We start from the raw sequence: 16102 nt of genomic DNA, 5'->3' as shown, positions 1-16102 counted from the left end.
AAGGCCAGAGTGCATGGGCCCTGGGCAGCCTGACCTACTGCCTGATTTAGTGGGTGGCAACCCTGCCCATAGCAGAGGGTTGGAACTAGACGATCTTTGCACTCCCATGCATCCCAAGCCATTCTATGATACCAAACTAACTCTAGGTGATTCTTTACAGGTGGTTAGTAAACTTTTCTAACTTAGTTAACTAAAATCAAGTTCTTCAAAAAAACATAGGTGTTTTGAACTAGAGGTAGGCACAGATATCTTGTGAACTCCCATATAGCTGCTGTTTAATTGAGGACTACCCTAGAATCTAAACACTATATGTGTTTCTGAATAAATATTAACATATTTGTTACTAAACAAAGTCTGTATTACTATATATATTGTATAGTTACATATAAAGCTATATATGTACTTGTATAGTACACAAGTATACGTATTTGTAACATGTATGCCTCCTAAAACATTACATTTACCCAGGTACCTATGTTCTTTTCAAGAACCCTTCTTCACTGTCATTTCACAAACCTTCATTAGTTTGTGTCCCCTATAAAATGCACCACTGAATGCTCCTTTCTTTTATAGTATGTTTGCCACACAAGAACTATTATTCACCTGCCTTTCTTTAGAATTAAAAGCTTGGCTACGATGTGAGATTGGTCGAGTCATCTCAGCTCTCTGTGCCAGTGTAAAGTGAGGACGATGATACCTTCCTTTAGAAAGGACTTGATTCAATTCAGAAAAGCAGTCTACAATTGATGCTGAAAATCGAAAGCCATTAACACAGAAAAAAAAAAAAAAAAAAAAAAAAAAGGTGATTTTCACTTAAATTTATTTTCCCTCACAAGTGCTATTCCTCATCCTTTATGACTTTGGAGCATATTGTAGTGTAACCTCCAAAACAAATGTTTGTTTTCAAAAAGTAACTCTAAGGTTTCTCTTCCCTGCTGCTGGGGTGGTCCTGGTATTTTAACAGCTTACTCAGATTACTCTGTTTCATGGTCAACTGCAAGTCATTATCATAGAAAGCCTAGTGCACTGACATGTAAGTACACGTACAGCTCACACCATTATGCTTAAGTGCATCAATAGATCAAGGCCAAAGTATCAGCACTCTGTAGGAACAGGTTTTGAAGGCTTTGATAATGCAGGAACCATCCAAGCCCAGCATGCATTTTATAATAGGAAGAAAGAAGAAATTTCTACTGGAGTATCAGAAAAGCATTCAAATATAGTTTGGATAGGCACAAGGTTAGAGATTCCATGTAGGCACACATGTGAGTTAACTAATGCAGGAATTTAGCCACTATGAGAATTCATCCCAGAAAACAAGCAGAGTGAATGCCAAACCTATCAGGAAATTGAACTGCGAAGAGCTGTAACTTGCAGACACCCATACTTTTCTTAGTTTGTTTAAAGTTAGATGTATAGATTTTTAGTGATTTTTTTGTTTGCTTTTTCTTTTAATGTGATATGCTCAAAGTAGAATATGGAATAGGCTGAGTCAAAGGGACCCACAGGAATCATCCAGTCCAATGTCTGGTCTCATCATTTTATAATGCCAATGATTCCTGACTGAACAGTAAATAGTCTCCTCTATTCAGATCTTCTGGTCCTGTCAGTATCAGATGTGTTGCACAAAGAAGGGCAATTTCAATGTGTTATTTTACAGAATAAAGTCTCATATGCATTTATGCTTTTCACAGCCTACTTCTTAACAAAAATCACAACTGTCATATTCGAGTCTTTTTAATTGTTTTGGTGAAAATAGCAATAAAACTCTAGTTCTAGCTCTGCTGTGCCCGAAACTTCCCTCTGGGAAATGCATTACTGAGCTTTCTTGTTTTTTCAGAAGTGTTCAGCCTTTAGGTCACTGCTGTTTCTAATAGTAATGACTGATTCTACCATAAGGTTATCTGGGTGAGGAATGACCTTCGCTATCCTTGTAGCTTCAGGATTTCAAGAAATGTTCCACATTTGAAAACACAGACACTTCTCCATAGCAAATGGGCCAGTGATTTAACAGGACCACAAGCTGAAAAAGGAAGGACATCCATTCTTTGTTTTCTCAAGATCTGGAATACCTGTTATGAGTATAGCATGTGCTGCTACATCGAATGAAAGAGATCGCAAAAAACCTGCTTGTGTGTTTGAAATTTTATGGTATCAACAAAGTGTCAATCTCTGCACTTTTGATGCAATAACACTGCAAGGACTACTTGCACTGTTTTTATACGATGTCCGTCTTTCGATATTCCTCCAGTGCTGTTGTATTTGCAGTGACAGACAATACAACTGCCGCTTCAGGAGTTTTTCAGCAAAATCACACACTAATAGCACCCGTCTGGCTCAAAAGCACAAGGTCATTCAGATCCTTTGCAAATATATTCTTCACCAAGGGCAACCACTTCTAGAAGCAACCCCCTAGGTCGTTAAAACAGCAGTTCATCCCTTATGGCATGTCAGAGGCACAGACATTTCAAGGAGGGAAAAAAAGACATCCTTATTACATTTACTGGCATGAAAAACACAAGTCTTTCTTTTGTGCTTCTAACAGATATGTTTTAATTCTATCAAAGGTTTAATAACTGCATATTTTTCAGTTTTTATCATTTCTCCTAAAATAATAGAGCAGAAGACGCAATATGAATTTACATGCATTCAAATCACATCCTCAAGAAGGCTGAAGCTATGCACAGTTCACTTTGGACAGCATGAATGAACATTTGTCTACATGGAAAAGATGCAGTCTTCTCACTTACAAAAAAAAGTACTTACAACAACAACAAAGTTCATGTTCATTATCTACATAATGAGTAAACAAAGCAAAATACAAGATATTGGAGTTCTCTGCTGACCTTTTCATTTAGGAATTTATATTGAGAGTACTTAATTGCAGCAAAGTACAATTTTTTTAGTCCACTGTATTTCATAACATGGAATCATGAATATCAAGACTTAAATCTGGTATTTCAGGCACAGCTGATATGGCTAGCCAATGACACCTTGGGTTTCATTTTAATGTCAGGAGACAGTGTCAAAGGAAGGGCAAGAGCAGCCTGAAATAACCAAATTAGAAGAGTTGCAAGCATTTTCCCTTCATTAATAATTAACTGTGAAGCCCATTGTTAAGGGTGGAGCTCATCTCTTATCAGCCCCAGTCATGCGGCAATGGTCTGTTACTGCCATCTGCATGCTGGTCACTTGGTGTGGTTTAGAATCTTGTATGAGGTGCCTACTTTGGATAAAACACTTGTACATGCATTATGCTTTTTTACAGACAATAAAAAAAATCAGCAGCAAAAAAGAAAAACAAAACACATTAGATAAATAAAAGCTGTTACATTGTTACATTACAAAAAATTATGAAGAACGTCAGGAAGAAAAATTTTACACTTTTTCCCACCAGTGGTACTTCCTCCTCTTTCAATGCCAACTAACTACCAGCTCAGAGGACAAGCCAGGGCAGTGGAGAGGATTCCCACTCAAACCACTCATCACAGAAACTGAAGTGTGTGAAGAAAGTGACAAAGAAGTGCAGAAAAAGAAGTATGCATTACCTTGAAGAGTTAAGTTTTAGTCTCACACCTGCTACAGAGTTCCTGTGTTACACTGCCAGTGTTCAGTCACAGGGGTCCCTTAAATAAGACTTTTCCCAAGTGATTTTTGTTCCTTATCTTATGGTCCCTATGTGGCCTATGGGATCTGTTTAATAGATAAGGTACATGCTTAGGGTTACTCTTCAGAGTCCATGGGATTTCTGATACCCGGTCACAATCTGGAAGAATAAAAATGCTGCAAATTATGAAACAATAACAAAAATCTCAAAATACCTTGATGAAAGCATTGTTTGGAAGTCCCAGCAATAGTCATTCTTCTGCTTTGGTCTTCAGTATGTAAAGTAGGCATAATGACATGTTTTAACACAGTGACATCAATGTAACACAAGTCAAATTAATGATCAGCTAGGAAGCACCAGGACAGTAGGTAATAGTACCACAGAAAGATAATAGTAAGATCAGCATTCCTACTTTCAGGATTGGACTAATCTCAGGGACCTATCTCAAATAAAGTAAAGCACAGTAAATATCAGATTACTACTCATTTTGAGAGTACCAGCCATGTAGAGTGTTAAATTAGGAAGGACCTGTGACAACAATTATATGACATCTTGTAATTAAAGTTGCTTACTATGTTAAGGAGATTAATCTCACCTAGAGTTTACATGCAGTCATTATATACACTGAAAGCGATCATATGATGATTGCAAAGATAAGCCTACTTTTGGCATTTCCCAACATTTGTATTCTTGATTTTACAGCATTAAAATTCTCTAAATGTAATCTTTCGTAATATTATATAATTTTTTTTATTCCACCTTTATAAATGCATTCATAGTACAAGACAATCAACTTTCTTCCACTGATGAGGATTTCAGCACATCACAGGAAGACACTCTGCTTGTACTTCTCAAAATGAGTTGAGATTATTTTGATATTCATTGTCCTGGCTTTATGGTGTTTTGGTCATGGAACTGAAATAGCTTTGAATCAATGTGTAAATACATTTCATCACAACACAAGAAATGCAACTCCAGAGGAAAACTGATAAACTAGGCTTTCACATGCCACTAGATAGTTAAAATATATTAATGCCAATAGAAATATAGTAGTGCAATTTAGTAGACAATTAAACTGTACAGCCTATATCCTCAAGAGCACTTTGGTACCGTAACTACTTCTCAACAAAATCAGAGGGATTTAACATCCAAATACCTTAAAAGATCTGTGCCCTCACATATATAGATATATTTGCTAGTTTACATTTCCTTTTTGAATAAGCAATGCAGACAACTAGGCATTATGATCATATTTGAGGGAGAACATACTACTTGCCATTTGCACTGAGATCAACATGTGAACAAGTATCTTTTTTATTGGTCGCCAATTTCATTCTTTATTATCATAATCGTTTTGAAAGGGTAGAAAAAGAGAAAAGTGAGCAAAAGGAGAAGGTAAGCAGCCACTGTCAACACATGAAATTAACCTTTACATAAAACTTACAAAGAGAGGGGTGGTGATCAGTTTCTTTCCTGAACAGTGGTACTTTATAGATTGCAGAGATAAAAATGGTAAATGGTAAAATTATCTATCTTTGTTAATTTTGTTGGTTATTTTCCTGTCTATCCATCTTAACAAAATATGTACAGTACACCTCACTCAAGTTTCTTCTTCACCTATGTGTCAATGTTTGGTTACTTTATCCACGTCTCACACAGAATCATACAATGGTTCAGGTTGAAAGGGACCCTAAAAGATCAGCTGGTTCTATGGCCTCTGTCATGGGTAGGGACACAAGGGTTGCGTCTTTCAGTCTGCTATTTTTAGCATTCCAGATGATAAAACCATTTCCAAGGCCAGGCACCAATAACATAAGACTGGAGGGGACTAGAGTCACATCCAGTCATGGAAAGTTATAGACTAAAGTTAGACATTAGTCTTCTAAACAATGCATGGAAAGAGTCTGCAAACCTACTTTGGGATTTGGAGGGTCAACAATTTATTCAGGAGTCCCTTCAAGATAGCTGATGCTGATGAGGCTTGCTGAGCCCCACCTCTCTAGAAATGAAGGAACACCATTCTTTTTCTCTCTTGACCTTTTCTCGGAATAGAGCAGCCTTTTTCTCAAAATACAACTGGAAGACATTTTTACTACAGCTTCTGCCCCCCTCCATCAAATACCAGTGGATAAAGCATGCAGCTAGCCTGCGCAATATACTTTTTAGTTCCTTTCTCTAACTGTGAGCTAAGAGTGCTCCTTAATGAATTCCTTAATGATGTGGATGCAGAACATTGTTATACATAATATTTGTAGCAGTGTTGAAACTGCATTATTTTGATTAACAAAATATAGAAAGAACTAGAAAGAGTGAGTATGAATGTACACTCATCAGAGGAAGAGCTATGAGCCAGTTTCTCCTGCTCTGAATGCTTAATAGGAGACTTAAACATTAATTGAATTTAGATAATATTTACTTAAGCCATTAGTCAATATTTTCCTCATTAAGAAGAGCAGAATTTGACCCTTTCTACAATCAATCCAGCTGTACCATGTAAATAACATAGTTTTCTAATTCACATCTTTCATACAGAAGGATTCCTTACACAAATGAAATGAAATTTACAGATGCAGCACACATAATATTTAGATGTAATATTAGCTTCATCAGAAATCCTGAAAGTTAACAAAAATTGATCGATGCTCGCTGACTGGAAGTGTCTGTAATTTTTTGCATAGTACCAACATGGAATGTATTAACACCATGGACACTGGTGTCTCTTTACAACTGCTGCTGTTATTCTAACCACATTGCCAACCTCACACATTTACCTCTGGGATATTTAGCCAGAAATAATTGACTTTTGCACAAAAACCCCAACAAAACTGCTGGCAAGGTTTAATCCTTTTGGATTTGGTGTCTCACTAAAATAAATAAGTATATAAAAGAATTTTAATTAGATCAAATACATAATTAGTGGACAGGGATGAACATTTCTCAGTCATTTTAAATTTTATATTTTTTGAAATTTTAATACTTAGTGTCTGGAAGCAAACAATCTCTTAGCTTGTAAGACACTACAAATAGAGAACTCAGCATTCCAACTTGCAATTACAATATTTCTCTAACTGTTAATAACACTGGATTCCATAATGGAGGTGGAGCTTCAGGCTCATTTTTGCCCTGCTATCACACTAAACTTCAGCCAGTAAGGTGAGTATTAGACAGCACTGACTGCATATAAACTCTAGGTGAGATTAATCTTGCTTAAGTATAATAGGCAACTAAGGTCAGAGTTCAATAGCTACTTTAACCTGGTGCTACTCGAAAATAAAGCAGTTTTACACTGCTTTTGTTCACCATCCCTTATTTATATTATCATTACCTTGTGTTGATACCAACATTTGTACAAGCATGTGTCACATTATTTCAGGGAACAGGTCTCCCCAGGTTATTTTTAATTGAGATCCATTTGAAATCCAGTCTACTTCACACTGAGATGAGCACATGAAGAAGGGGGAAGACTCTGAGACTGCTTCTGCTGACAGCAGGACCAACTTAAACCAATCACTCATCTTCAGTTAAGTGGAATAAAATGTATACTGGAATTGAAATTCTTTTCTTCACTGATAATGAAGGAAGCTCAGAAAACTAGCTAGAAATTAAATGTCTAATTGCAGGCAGTTGACGTGACCCCAGTCATGGCCACAGTGGTCCCCAGTAGAATAAAAATTTGAGTCAAGTTATTATATTAAGAGGTAATGCCCCATGTCAGGTTAACTGTCTCACAAGTAGATAAATGCAATGAGTGCTAGGCTATGCTATCTAACAGATAAGAAAGTAGGAGACTTTCTGGAATAAAATCCTTGCTCTGTGAAAATGAGCAGCAACTTGTTGACACAAAGGACATTAGAATTTCATTCTAATCCTGCTTCTTTCCCTTGCTTGACTCCTAGCCAATCAATTAATATTTCTGTCCTTTCCCCAACTGCAAAGTGGTGATTATTGGGAATGCATTTGTAAAACGCTTTCTAAAAGTATGTAAGAAATAATAATTTAAGTGTTAAGTATATCATTATCTACTGACAATTCATCTCCTGTGCTAGGAAAGCAATTACAGAAAATGTTCTATATATTTACATGTAGATAAACCTAGATTTAAGTATGAAGATTGGAGAAGAATATGAATACTTTCCTTCCTTCATTTCCTTCATTTCATATAGGAAACTTTGTATAAAATCTTTTGCAAGCTGTCCTCTGACCTATGTAAACTATTCTATTCCCTACAGGAAAAAAAAAAAAAAAAAAGACACACTTAAGCCATAAAGTCATACAGATGTATGGTTAACTTTCACTGGTACAGGTAAGTACTAGTGGTAGCTATGTTCCAACTGAATATATGGAAATAAGCAGCAGATTACCCAAATAATGACGTTTCCAGACTCAAATAGATAAGAAATGATCGATTTTCTAAATATAACAATTTCCTTGCAGATACAGTATTTTTAAGCACATCTGGGGACAGAGGAATTGGATGAAGAGAGTGTACTGTAATGAGTCATGCATGACAATACTGTTCAAAAAAACAGAACTTCAGTATGGAAACATATGAAAAGTTCACAGACACTGCGGACTTTTTGTATTTCGTTTTAACACATTTAACATTTAAAATGGATGAAGATGAAAGTGAATGTTAGATTCTTTCCAGTTTTACTGTGGCTTTGCAAATTGAAGAAAAAAACTGTCTTGTTATTAGTGTATTGCATTCACAGATAACATTAGTGCAATCATGTAATAGTGGGAGAGGGAGTAAAAGCCAGTCTCACCTGAAACTGAATTTGCTTCCATTCGAGGAATTTAGATACCACTCAAAGCATGACAAGAAAGGGTCAGAAAGATTCAAATATTCAAAACTTCAAATGACTGAAACTATGATGGAGGCTGTAAGGAAGACAATAGCAAATGAACAGCATTCAGAAATAATTTGTCAAGGATGAAGTGACTTGTAAGACATCCAAAAGTCAAGCTGTAGATAAAGAGGTCCTATGAGTACAGAAATCCCTCAGAATATCATCTCTAATAAGACATACACTTTCAATATGTACTTAGAGCTGAAAGCTCAGAAAAGTACATAGTTCAGCCTGGTGTGCATGTTAGAAGAAAATTCATGTTTCTCTGGCTAATCGGAGCAAGCAGTGATGAGAATCTCAAATATCCACACTTGATGAGTGAAAATAAGACAGTGTTCTTATAAAATATATATGTACAAACACCTTAATTTTCTTCTTTATTCACAGAGTTACAGACTAGTTGAGTCTAGAAGGGACATCTGGAGGCCACCTGGTCCAGCTCCCTACTCATGAAGGGGTACCTAGAGATGATGTTCGCACAGTCTTTAGAGATCAATATAGATAAATGAGAAAATTTAAAACAACTTGAAAACATATTCCGCCCCTACAGGTACACTTCTTTATCTTTTAACAGAAAGAAAACTTCTGAAATGTCCTCTAGATCTTCATAAATCTTAAGAAAAATCTACAAAATATTAAATATTTCCACTTGGGAAAATAGAGTTGGTAAAGATCTGTCAGTTAGATTTCAGGATCTTTCTCTCATCAAGGGTGCAATAGAATTCCACAAAGATTACAAATCTGGCAAATGGAAGCTGTCAAATTCCTTATATCTATAAGGACTCTGAATGTAACTCAGTCCAAACACCAGTACAAAAATTAGACTAGGTAGATTGAAACTAGACAAGAAGGAATGAAAAAAGACATTGAGCCTGCATTGAACCAAGTTCGTCATACAACATATGTAGAGCTGATTCCACTAAAGCTACTGCATTGGAAAGGGAGACAGATTTTTCTTCATCAACATTAAATATGCCAAAAATTTCCTCATCTATTTACATTGTTGCAGACAATGAGAAATAATTCTTACTTAGATTCTTAAAAAATGTATGACTCCTATTTTGGAATCTAAAATTATTAAGAGATGGTCACCTATTTTATCATTACAGTGTTTCTATAGCAAGTTCAGAGTACATGCAATGCTGAAATCTGTTTTCTTGTAAATAGAAAGACAGCATTCTTTTTGATTTAATATTCTCAAAATTTAAAATATAGCAAGTCACTTCTTGTGTTACACACGCATTTGTGTACAAGCTGTCAATCACTGTACTACTATTCTTTAGAGAGGAAAAGGTAATATCTAAGATGTTCCCAGTTTGTGATCAGTACTGCAAGTTAGTAGGTTACTAAATTGTTACATTTTGTATGTAGACTTCTAAAGAATATCAGAAATGAATACTCATCAATGGTGAATAATGTAATGGAGTAGGACTACAAACTGTATTCAAATCCTCCCCAATAGAGTAAGCCAGGCCATGAAGTCTTCTACATCACCTTCTAGAGCAAACCTGTTTAACCTGTTAACATCAGTAACACCTAAACTGAAAACAGTGCAGCATCATCAGGACTTCATTTGTTAAGAAAATGTACTTTTTAATAAGTAAATACTTGAGGAAGTTATAGAAGTTATACTTCCCTCTCCAAACCATCACACGTGACTTAGAATATACACACTTTGATCTCACTGAGTCTATTTTCTCACATGGGCAGTAAAATATGTAGTCCATTGAGAATTATGCTGCATATGAATAAATGAACAATTGTCTGTATGGTGGTCCAATAACGGCATTATATATGTCTGTTAATGGCATTATATAAACCTACTGGTCTTAACCATCTACTTGTTAGCATGGTTTTCTATGTTAAAGTGTGCAAGAAATGCAGCTGACGTGGCAGGGCTGAGCACTTAAGAGAGCGAGAGGAAACTTGTAGTAAAAGATTGATCTGGAATTTGTGTAACGGTAAGCTTCACAAAGCAGTAGGTCTCTACTACTAACACATATTTTCTTCTGGAAATTTCTGCCACACAGTAGACCAGAAGGGTATGCATCTGAATTCTAGTTCTCCCATATGCTACCTAGAGCTTATCTACTCATGGGGTGACTTCTGACCTCCCCCTCCCTACGTCCTTTATTCCAGCTCCAGCTGCCTTGAATGGTGATCAGTAAGTTACCAGTCTGTGCTGCAATCATTGCTGCTCTTGCAAAAAGATGTTTTTCTTATTCCTTTAAATTATTTATTAACTAAATCAATACAATCAAAGTTGTGTTCCTGTCTAGCCTCCACCCGCCAGAGTCAGCCAGCATGGGGACTTGTTGGTCTCTTAGTAATGTTGATGTCAAGAGGGTGATTTTCCCCCACACTCAATTCCTCTTAATTACTTCCTCTGAGATGCTGGGGGTGGCCTCGCTTCCATCCTCCACAACTCACTGTCTGCTTGGGCATGTCTGCTTTACAAAATGACGCCTTCCAATTTTAGGCCCTTTTTTTTTCATACTCAAGTAGTGAATGCTCTGTTAATCTTCAGAAATTATTCTCCCAAGAAGGCTGTAACTTCTATTTTAAGGAAGATTTCAGTCTGGGTGGATGATTTTTATGACTACCGTTAGTACTATTTCTAATCCGCCTTTGTTATCTACAGTTTGGGAGAAGGTCACAGCAGCTTAAATTCTGGACCACCTTGTCAGAAGTAATTTTTTCTGATGAGTTTTAAACTGTCTGCACACACTGCTAAAGAACTGGCTCTGCATTACTCCAGGTGCATTCTGCATTTACAGAAACCCTCGTGTCAGTGGTGAAATTTTATGTTGATATTCTGAATACTCACTGGATTTGATATAATTTCATCTTCTCTGTACGTTTAGAAAAGCAACATTTTCACTATTTTCATTATAAGCTTCTGCCTAATAGATAGCAACAATTGAAAAGTTTACTTCTATAACATAAAAGTAGAAAGAAAAAAGTATTTCCATTGTCGTCCCAACAGTCAGTAAACAAATCATCCCAGATAAAATGAGCTTCAGCTCTGTTTAAGCACCATTAACAATTCTTCTAATAACACAAAAGCCACATTCTGCAATGAGAATTCAAATTGAATCAGGAACACAGAATCATTTTCCCTGAAAAGCAAAGAAACAAACAAACGAAAAAACCCACATTCATTTTCAATCCACACTATGGAAGGCAGAAGGGTCATTCAGAGGTCCATGAGGCTCTGGCACAGATGCATAGCTGCCCAGAGAAGCTGTGAATGCCCCATCCCTGAAGGCATTCAAAGCTACATTGGATGGTCCCTGGGCAGCCTGAGCTACTGGGTGGCAACACTGCCCATGGCAGGGGGTTGGAGCTGGATGAGCTTTAATGTTCCTTCTAACCCAAGCCATTCTATGATCCTATGAAAGTAAAATTTCAATAATCTAGGAAGCTAAAATTACACCTGTTGAAAACCATGATTCTATATCTATATATACACCAGTGTTCCTTCAAAATTCAGTCCATTTTCTCCCAATGTCAGTTTTTTCAATGAACTATAACTCCCTTCCACTACAGTACACTTAAAATAAATCAAGTTAATCTAATAAATTCATAAATATGCTTTTTAAAAAAATTGTGTTAATATTTCAAGAACATATCAAATACACCCTAGAAGATTTTGTCTGCTCTATTACCAGATTAAGTATAAAGCTATCAAAAATAAATAGCTCATTTACTACTCAGCCTTTCCTGTATCAACTTGGTGAGATTTGAATTATATTTTAAGGAACTCGCTGGAGACTCTACAAATTTAAAAAAAAAAATAGAAATTATCAATTTAAATCTATGTCTAATAAAAAACAGAGCACTACATCAAATTTAGGAGATTAAATTTACTGGACATCTGAATCTAAATCAGTATTTATGAGATTAAAATGGATACCTAGAAAAAAAAAATACTAGCAATTTATGTACATAACTTTAGGTACAAAAGTCTTAAAAGCGACCTAAAAATCTACATAAAAGGAAGTGCAGGAGAGGGGAACAGTACACATCAACCTTGGATACTTCCGATACATGACTGTGATAGAGGAAAGGCACTAGGCCAGGAGAATGTTTTGTCCCAAGCTATCTACTACCAAAGTGGAAGCCCAGATGGTAGTTCGAGGTCCAGGAAGGCTATGTCTTTCCATGTCAAGTGTCATACAGGTTTTCCCATATGCACTGATCTCAAATGAACAAGTAATCAATTCTGAAACGAAAAGAAGGAAGCAACCTCCAGAGCAGCAACAGATCATTGTTTACTGCACTTCACAGTAGGTACATGTAAACACTGTTCAAAAAATTACCGTTCCAAAATCAACTAGAATCAATCTCTAAAATTATGTCAGAGGGAAAAAAAAACCTCGTGTAGATCCAGAGAGGATTTCCTCCAATTTTTATGTAATGGAAAACAGCACTGTACCTAGCCTCATAAAGGCATATGTCACCACAGCAGAGAAAGCCATATCTAATTATTTACCAGAAAATGGCCTCTCTGACATAAACAGGAGAAATTGTTTCATAAATCAATTTTGCACTAACCTTCTAAATAAAAATGCTCTACATATTTGAGATGCAATTACTTTACCTTGTACATCACAGGATGAGGTGACTTGATATTCAAGCTAAGGAAAGGTGAGAGTTGCTCTTTGTTCTCTGCACTGAACATGACACTCTATTATCAGAGAAATTATAAACATTGAGAATAAACACACTGTCCTCAACTCTCACACATAGGCTTTTCTGCAGCCCCTCAGATTTGTATTTCTTCACTCCAGGGCTGGTGACAAGCTGGGCACCATCCTACAGCAAGAAACGCTGCTAGTGCATTGCTTATCCCCCTCCTACTGATCAGAGCATATTAATAATTTAGGCCTACTCTCTCTGTTGTGCACATGTTTAATGGAGGAAGATGATGGGTATTTGCACATCCGTCTACATCTTCCTGAACATAAACATGGAAATAAACGTCTGGCAAATCTTGTATTTGCTTAAACTTAGCTCTTAAATAGTCAACATCGAATTAGTAGCAGTTAACCTAGGCAATATTAGTGCAGGATAGGCTAAACTTACACAAATGTTTGGCTTCCTCCTGATAAATCCTACAGCAGCATACCAATAAACAATTTCTTTATTTCACTACTAATTCTGACTTTAAACCTTTAGGCCATAATTTCTTTAGTACAGTATTGTGACAAACCCAACTCTGGTTTCAAACATTTAGCCCCGTGTACAGTTATTAAATTTGTAATTTCTAATATTAATCTTTTTAACACTGAAGATAAATTAACAAGTAACATTACTGGCATGGAGGAGGTGAGTGACAAGAGTTGAAATATAATCACTTGTGGCCACTTCATCACAGATGTCAAAGTGAAAAGCACTGTGCTTTTCACCATAACGTCATCCCATTCCACTTTAGTCCTTATATATATTATGGCTGCCTTTTTTTTTTTTTTTTTTTTTTTTTTTGACACGTGATATGCATTCAATTAAGTAATAGCACTCCAGATGTAAGTGCTCTGCTCTAGTTTTACATCCCAGCACAATATGTCGTGTATTACTAAACTAGACAATGGTCTGATTTACTATGTGTTTCACACTAAATGTGAAAACACTGATGTATATATATACATCACTTAGTTTTGTGCGGCTATTACCTGACTTTAAAAACTGGAGCAATTACACAGTGAAAACAACTTGAAAGTTCATGGCATCCTGCAGGAGACAATGCATTGTAATGCACATCCTCAATTCTCTGCAGGATTCGGCAGACTGTAAATCTGTCATGGCAAAGTCTGAAGGGAAACCATACTTTTCAGCTGTCTCTGGTCATATAATCCACATTATATGATGCAATAAGACATAGAATTGTCAGATGAGCCTAGAGTTCTTCTTGTTTTACTTAAAATTATATGTGCAAAGACAAGGAGACTAAAGTAGAGCTTGTATGTTTTTGTAGCTGAAATCATATTGGCAACATGAATTATCATAAATTTTTAACCATCAGCTGTCATGGCTGATCTTATGTAGGTGCTGAACAATAAGCATTTGTGCTAAAATAACACCATGCTATGTATCAGCCTGGGTAAATGTTGGCCCACACTTCCATCTAGTCATAGTAAACCAAAATAAATAAAGATAGAATGTTGTGAACACTATGTAGATACATCTTTAAATAAACAGGGATACTCAAATATAAAACCTTAATAATACTGACTTCAGTAAATCAATAAAGAGCAACATATATCCTGGACAGATGCCATTGTTCTACAACACTTCTTCAGAAAGCACACTGACACAGGCACACACTCATTGTGACAGAATCATCAGCTCCAGCTATAACTCAGATTTTGCTCCTTTTCCCACTTCTGTCCGCAATCCCTGGCTTAAGGGTATTTTAATTAGGATCATCTCTCACCCTAGTTGGAAATCACTCTGACAAACAGTAAAACCCAGAGAGCCGTGACCATTACCTTTGGTATCAGGAGAAGAAATGAGCAGCGAGAGGGAGGCTGGAGACAATCCCTTTTAGGGCCAGTTCTGCTGCAGGCAGAATAGTGCTTCACACAAAATTTTAAACTCTGATTAGTTGGCTGACATGGGGTGGGGTTGTTGAACCTATGCAGATTAATTAAGTCAGAGGACAAGAGTTTCTATTCAAACAAACATCAGCTAACCTGTCACTCCATGCGGGGTGTCAGTTGCTCCTGCTACCCAAATAAAACGCAGTGCAGAAATATCTTATATCCTCTTTTTGGACCTATATGGGGAGCATTTGACACAGAAGAGGTACCTGACTGCTTTTAGGACTCATTAGCTTAACCAGCACACTTCTGGTTTTGATGCTCCTTCTAGAAATGCAGGGAACTCCATGCAAGCTCCTAGCCCTGAAATGTGGGAGCTTGATGATTAAACAGATCATTAGATGCAACCAGCTTGTCTATAGGTGAACAGATCTAAGGAGATACATACGTGTAACACATGCAGTATTGTAAGAGTGGGAAGGTGTTAGTGAAGTTAACATCTGCTGCTGTTTGAATAATAAGAGACAGGAAAAAAAATGAAGGTTAAAGGGGGTATTTTATTAAAATAAGAGCATGCTCTTTAAAAATGTATCTTATCTAGCGGCAAGCATGTTTCAATTCAGAGGCTTTTCAACTTCTTTTCAACACAACTGAATAACAGAGTTGCTCCTTTATGTATTTATAACCTGACAGATGTAAAACTTTTAATTTGAATGAATTCACATTCGTGGCCATTATTTGAGGGTTAGAGGTTCACAGGCCAAAAGGTGACAACCTCCATTACACCGCTATTATCCACAGTCCACGCAGAGAAAGTGGCTCCAAAAATGAGAACCTCAGGTCATACCATGCACCTGCCTTGCTGCCCCTTTCCAGTGCCACTGCACGTGACTTACAATGCAACAACACCAGAGCCTAAGAAATGTTTATGCCAAAAGAAAATCTTTAGCTCTCATGTACTCTCTCCTCTTAAATATTTAACAGTGAGTTAAGTGCTCTTCAAAATTACTGTATCTGCAGCCCTTTTGTAGCCAGGTTGGGCATCCTGACTGCAGGACATTCCCACCCTTCCATCCCACTCTATGGTCAGGTGTTAGTGTTTA

Source organism: Tympanuchus pallidicinctus, unplaced genomic scaffold, assembly GCF_026119805.1.
Source record: "Tympanuchus pallidicinctus isolate F22 unplaced genomic scaffold, pur_lepc_1.0 scaffold1, whole genome shotgun sequence".
NCBI lineage: Eukaryota > Metazoa > Chordata > Aves > Galliformes > Phasianidae > Tympanuchus > Tympanuchus pallidicinctus.
Note: the sequence above shows the minus strand (reverse complement) of the source record.